The sequence below is a fragment of the Phocoena phocoena genome, chromosome 9 (assembly GCF_963924675.1).
Source record: "Phocoena phocoena chromosome 9, mPhoPho1.1, whole genome shotgun sequence".
Taxonomy (NCBI): Eukaryota; Metazoa; Chordata; class Mammalia; order Artiodactyla; family Phocoenidae; genus Phocoena; species Phocoena phocoena.
This window is the reverse complement of record NC_089227.1, coordinates 79,611,372-79,617,256: the sequence shown is the minus strand read 5'-3', so window position 1 is coordinate 79,617,256 and position 5,885 is coordinate 79,611,372. Positions and strand designations below refer to the sequence as shown.

The 5,885-nt window shown below is 37.9% G+C and overlaps 1 non-coding gene across 1 annotated transcript; it reads left to right on the top strand.

Annotated features, from left to right (window-relative positions):
* On the top strand, nt 1-145 carry LOC136128638 (U4 spliceosomal RNA). Its single transcript, XR_010656227.1, has one exon. It is a non-coding gene; the product is annotated as a U4 spliceosomal RNA (small nuclear RNA).
* Nucleotides 146-5,885: the final 5,740 nt, after the last annotated feature.

Below are 5,885 nucleotides of genomic sequence, written 5' to 3'. Positions count from 1 at the left end.
GGCTTTGTGCAGTGGCGGCATTGTAGCGAACGAGGTTTATCTGAGGTACAGTTATTGCTAATTGAAAACACCTACATGCCAAACACTGCTAAATCCTAGGGACAGAATAGTGTGTGATTTAAATACAATTCAGTCCCTTTTGGAGTTTACGTTATGTGCAGTGCCTACACATAAGATTATTGCCTACTCATAGATTATTCCCTATATCAAGTATTTAGTGAAAATGTGAGTGGTGCTGAGAAAGAAAAGTTCGGGAAGAAAAGTGCTCTGAGAGTTTCTTTTTTTTTTTTTATGCTGTACGCGGGCCTCTCACTGTCGTGGCCTCTCCCGCTGCGGAGCACAGGCTCCGGATGCGCAGGCTCAGCGGCCATGGCTCACGGGCCCAGCCGCTCCGCGGCACGTGGGATCCTCCCTGACCGGGGCACGAACCCGCGTCCCCTGCATCGGCAGGCGGACTCGCAACCACTGCGCCACCAGGGAAGCCCCTGAGAGTTTCTTATAGGGGATCCTGACCTAGGGGTAGTGTCAGAGAAAATTCCCTTGGGAAAGAGCTCAGGTAGAGGAAGGGAGTGTATTAACGCTCTGTGTGGACGGAGACAGAGCAGGTCCAGGAAGCAAGAAGGACCAAGAAGTCTGGCACGCAAAAAGCAAAGGCAAGCATAGACCAGAGTTGGTAGGAAACAAATTGCAGTTCATCTACAAGGGGTTTCGGTTATATATAGGTAGAGTAACTTCACTTCATCAATGTTAGACCACGCTTCTGTGGTTCATGGGAGACTACTTATCGTTATTAGTAAACTGACTTCCTTTTATATTTTAATATAACAGCCTCACAATTGTTTGATTTTTTTATTATATCTCACTGAACTGTGTTTCCACACTTTCACCCCAAATATTGCAATATGAAGTAGGATAATAATTCATTAACTGAAGAGACTGTATTGTTATATAAGTAGAAGATAATTATTTACTATCAAGTTATGAGACCTTTGATTCCTAGAACTCTGGCGCTAAATCAATTGTCCATTGCATTTACAAATTTGTAGAGGATTAGCAATCTTTTGCTTCCAGTGCTCAGAAGTTAAAGATTGATTTAAAAAATAGTTATAGTAATCAATCTCAAAGTGATCATTCTCTTGAACTAGTAATACTTTAATCAGTTGCGTGGCCGTTAAATGAAACGTTTTCATTTCCTGTTAGTCCAACTGTTGTCAATTCCACAAACTGAATTCAATATTTTTCTTCAATTTTTAAGAGATATAAATAATTCATATGCAATACATTCTGTGAAATCCATAGAAACCTTCTGAGTTGAATGCCTTGCTATATAGACAGGGATGTGACTGGTTTGTTTTACTCTCTCTCTACATACACACCAAATTTAAGTATAACCATAGACATTTTTAAATTTCCTAATTAATATTTATTTTCCTGAGTTTTAAGAGAAAAAAATCTTTTGTAATTTTATTCCTTTTATTTGTATTGATAATGTATTTAGAAACTTAGGTCTACCAGAATTTTTTTCCCTAATCAAATAAAGTATGATGAACTTGCTAAAATTTGAAAGTTTGCTACAGACAGAATTTGGAAGTTTAAGGGAACAGTGTCTCTGAGGAGAAAAAGAAAGAGAGAGAGAAAAAGAGTGAAAGAGAGAGTGAGAGAAAGAGAGAAGAGAGGAGAGGACATTTGGGGTGTCTAGAAGAAATTGTGATGGTGTGAGGGAAGCTTTCAAAAGAGTTCATAAAAATGATATAATCATATTTTTCTTATACCCTTTTCTCTCACTAATGACTTTTGTTCCTGAATTGTTTTTAACTCTGTTTACCAAGAAGAGTGGGCTCTGATCACCACTGCCTTCAAGGCAATGGAACAATGACCTATATCTGGAAGCATTTTGGTAATGGGGAAGTTATGTTGGGAGGTATGGCTATGCGTTTTTGTCATTCTAAAAACACGTCCATGTTTTTGTTTAAGAACATGTTTTAAACATGTAGACACCTTTAAAAGCTCTTCAGCTTGCTTCTGTCACATTGACATTTCGAGTTTCAGGATTTTAAGAACAGTTTATAAAGACAAATATGTTCTTTTGTGCATTATCAGTATATGAGGAGGGACATCAAGAATCACACTTAAGTCCCTGGAAGTCACGTGTGCCATGTTTTCTTTCATTTTGAAAATATGCTCTTGTACCGTATAGTTATGCTATTGTGGACAGGGTTTTGTTCTATTAAGTTTTATTCCTGCTTTCGCTACTCCTAGAAAGAAGACCTTTTTTGGTTTGTTTCTCTGTTTGGCTTAGCCTTAGTGACTTGGTGTTGGGGTAGCATTCTGTCCTGAGTTACTCTGATTTGAATTCCAAATTGATTGCACAAACCCCACATCAACAGGTTGGCATTATTCTATGGGTATAATACAGTGATTGTTGGAGAAGTGTGGCTTGCAAGTCCACCCAGGGTGTCAGAGAGTAAATGGACCTTTTGTTGGCTTTGGGGGTTGGATTATTTTTCTTTGTCTTGCTGATTTTGAGATTGTTGGACAGAAATTTAACTTTTTCTTTATTTTCATTTTGGCAAGAGATTAAAAAATCTCAATAGTGTTTCTTTACAAGGCTTCATTGACTTCCATAAAACTTTGTTTCTGAATTAACTTTTATCTCCTGAAAACCTTTGGGCAGGACAAGCCGGGCATTTACATGGCATTTGCAACAATTAGAAAGTTCACTGGTTGGGACTGATCTTTGGTCACCGAGTTTAAAAAGATGGGATGCTGTAATGCCCACTGATTGTGTGATTGTTTCAACCTCACTCATAAAGGATTTTAGCTGAAGAGTCTTTGTCTAGGGCAGGCCTGTGAGATCCAGCTGCAGTAGTCCGGGAATGAATGCCTTTGTGTCAATGGTCAGCTCCCTCTGATATTTGATCAGCCCGTATTTGCATGGCAACCTATTTCTACATCAGCAAAGTATGCATATAATGCTGGGCTTTGTAATCTGGTTGAGAAAATGCATGGGTGTTCAGAGGTTTCCCCTATACTGTTACCGTTGGGTGATTAAATCTAGTAGAAAGAAGTGTTATGTGAATAATGAAGAACACAGAATGATCAGATGAAGTTGAGTTAGGACCGTGACTTTGTTTCCAGTGCTGTGACTTCCTGTGGCCAAGATGAGCTATCTGACTCAGCCACTTCGATTTTTCAAATTAACTAGAAAGTTTAGAGAATCTTTATTTCATTTCCTCCAGACCCAAGGGCTATGTCATCAGGCTCCAGCCACTGAAAAAGGAGAGACAGTAAATTTTATGTTAGCATCTTTTGGAGAGTAGAGAAACTCATACAAAGCCAGCTACACACACACACACACACACACACACACACACACACACACTGCTATACAATGATACAGAAATGGAAAGTTAAGCTGGTCATACCGTTTCCTGATCTAGCTGTGGTAAATGCACTTAAACCTCCAGCGTCTTTCTGTTTTAAGTGATAATCTCAGAAAGTCTCCAACAATCCTTACATCCTAAGAGACTAGGAGCAATGTTTCCCTACAGAAATACAATTGGCATTTACGACAAGACAGTTCTTTGCTATGTGTGACTTTCCTAATATTGCCGCATGTTTAGTATACCTGACCCCCCAGGACCTAGATACCAGTAATATCTTCAAGTAGTTGTCCTAGAGAAAGCTCCTTTCTTGTCATCCCCATCCCCCATATTTCCAAGTGTCCCAGGGAAGCTATGGAGTGGTGCCAGATCAAACAGATTGCGAACCTCCGTAATGTATTATTATTACTGAAATATTCTGGAAAATACAGAGGCATGGCCACTATCTAGAGTCTACCATGTTTCATGAAAATTAGAACATAAAAAGAAACATTCAATCCTAAAATTACAGAATACATACAGATAACTCCCGACTTTAAAAATATTATCCCAAGAGGGTTTTTATATTTTTAATTAGTTATTTGTAACTTTATACACACTTTTCCATAGAAACTGTTAGGCTATATCTCCAAAATTTATTTAACAAATCGTAGACTTTTTTTTGAGTGTCATCCGGTAAGAGATCCTACAGAGATGAATTTGCCAAAGTCTAAAGTGTGTTTCATGTCCTTGAACTATTTCAGTGTAATCCAGGGACAATGTGACTTGGGTTGACAAACTCACTGATTGAGATGTGATAGAATATCAATTAGTTTGTGTATCATGAGGTGTATACAACGTGCTCCATGGTGCTGTGTCCTGCTATCAAAGACCTGAGGCTTTACATTAGTAACCACCACGCGGGTGTCTGGTGAGTGAAGGGAAATGACAGGTCTGGGTGGCTAGTCCCTCTAGGTCATGGCAATGCCTGGGCAAAGTCCGTTCATGACTGAAACGCCCATGTCTCTTGGATTATTTCCTTTGGAAAGTGATAGAGAAGCTGCAGGAATTTACTTCTGTGTTCACTTCACTCGTTAAATCGAATGCTGTTTCTAGGCAAGTTTACTGTTCCTGCAATGTCTAAGAAATAATCTGTTACTTCCTATTTAGGGTTGACATTAATTTTATCTTCAGAAGGAGAAAGGTCTTCCTTATACCTCAGGGTTGCTCTGGAAGAAACTCAGAGCCATCTTATATACAGCAGATACTCATGATAGAGATAACAGCATCAATAACAGCAAATATTTATAGTACTCACTGTATTCCAGAAGTGGAAATAAACATAAAGTGTTAGAAAACAGGTCTTTGTTTTTTTTTTTAATTAATTAATTTTATTTATTTTTCGCTGCATTGGGTCTTCGTTGCTGCACGCGGGCTTTCTCTAGTTGCGGCGAACGGGGGCTACTCTTGGTTGTGGTGCGCGGGCTTCTCATTGCGGTGGCTTCTCTTGTTGTGGAGCACGGGCTCTAGTGCATAAGACCTTCAGTAGTTGTGGCTCACGGGCTGTAGAGCGCAGGCTCAGTAGTTGTGGAGCACGGGCTTAGTGGCTCCGTGGCATGTGGAAACTTCCCGGATTAGGGATTGAACCCATGTCCCCTGCATTGGCAGGCATCCATTCTTAACCACTGAGCCACCAGGGAAGTCCAGGATTATTACTAACATCAGAGATCACTGGTTTTCAAATGCTTTTAATCAAGTAAGAGAATAGAAATTGTAATCATATATTTAAAAGAGTAAAGTAGAAGTGCAGGTATTTTAAAAATCTTTAATAATGAAGTGTGTAATCATCTCCAACATATTTCAGAAACACACTAGTAAAATGTTGCAAAAAAATACTCATTAGTTTCTGTAGTTTTTGTTTCCTCACACAAATTATCTCTTCATCTATGATCCCTAATAATTTTCTGTTGACTGTGATGTTAAACTTAATTTTAAACTATTTTTACTACTTATAATATAATATTGACTTTTTTCCAAGCTGGCTGAGGAAGATTTTTAAAAATTATCAAAAGTTCTACTGGTAGGAGTCTTACCATGTGATTCAAACAAAATTTTCAAAAGATTGAAGTCATATAATGCTTAGAGGTAAACTAGGTTTTAACACTTAATATTTTAAAATTCATGCTTTTTCCCTCGTAAGAATAAGTTAAAGATACGATGGTTTAAAAATAAATATTATGAAAATAATGACTGCAAAGACAGGCATTTAAGCCTTGAATCAGTTGTCCAGGAGGATACATTTTTTTTTAATGTTCTCTTAGAATACTATGTCTACTTTTAATTAAATGTCTGAGAAAATTTTTGTATTGTTTTGATTTATCAACAAGAAAGTAAACCTTGCTACAGTAGTCAATATCAATTACATAGAAGAGAATAAACACCAAACCTCTCAAACTGAGTAAAAATATTTTTTTCATTGGAATTCAATGTTTTGCTTTAAAAAAAAATAGAGGTGCAGCAGGG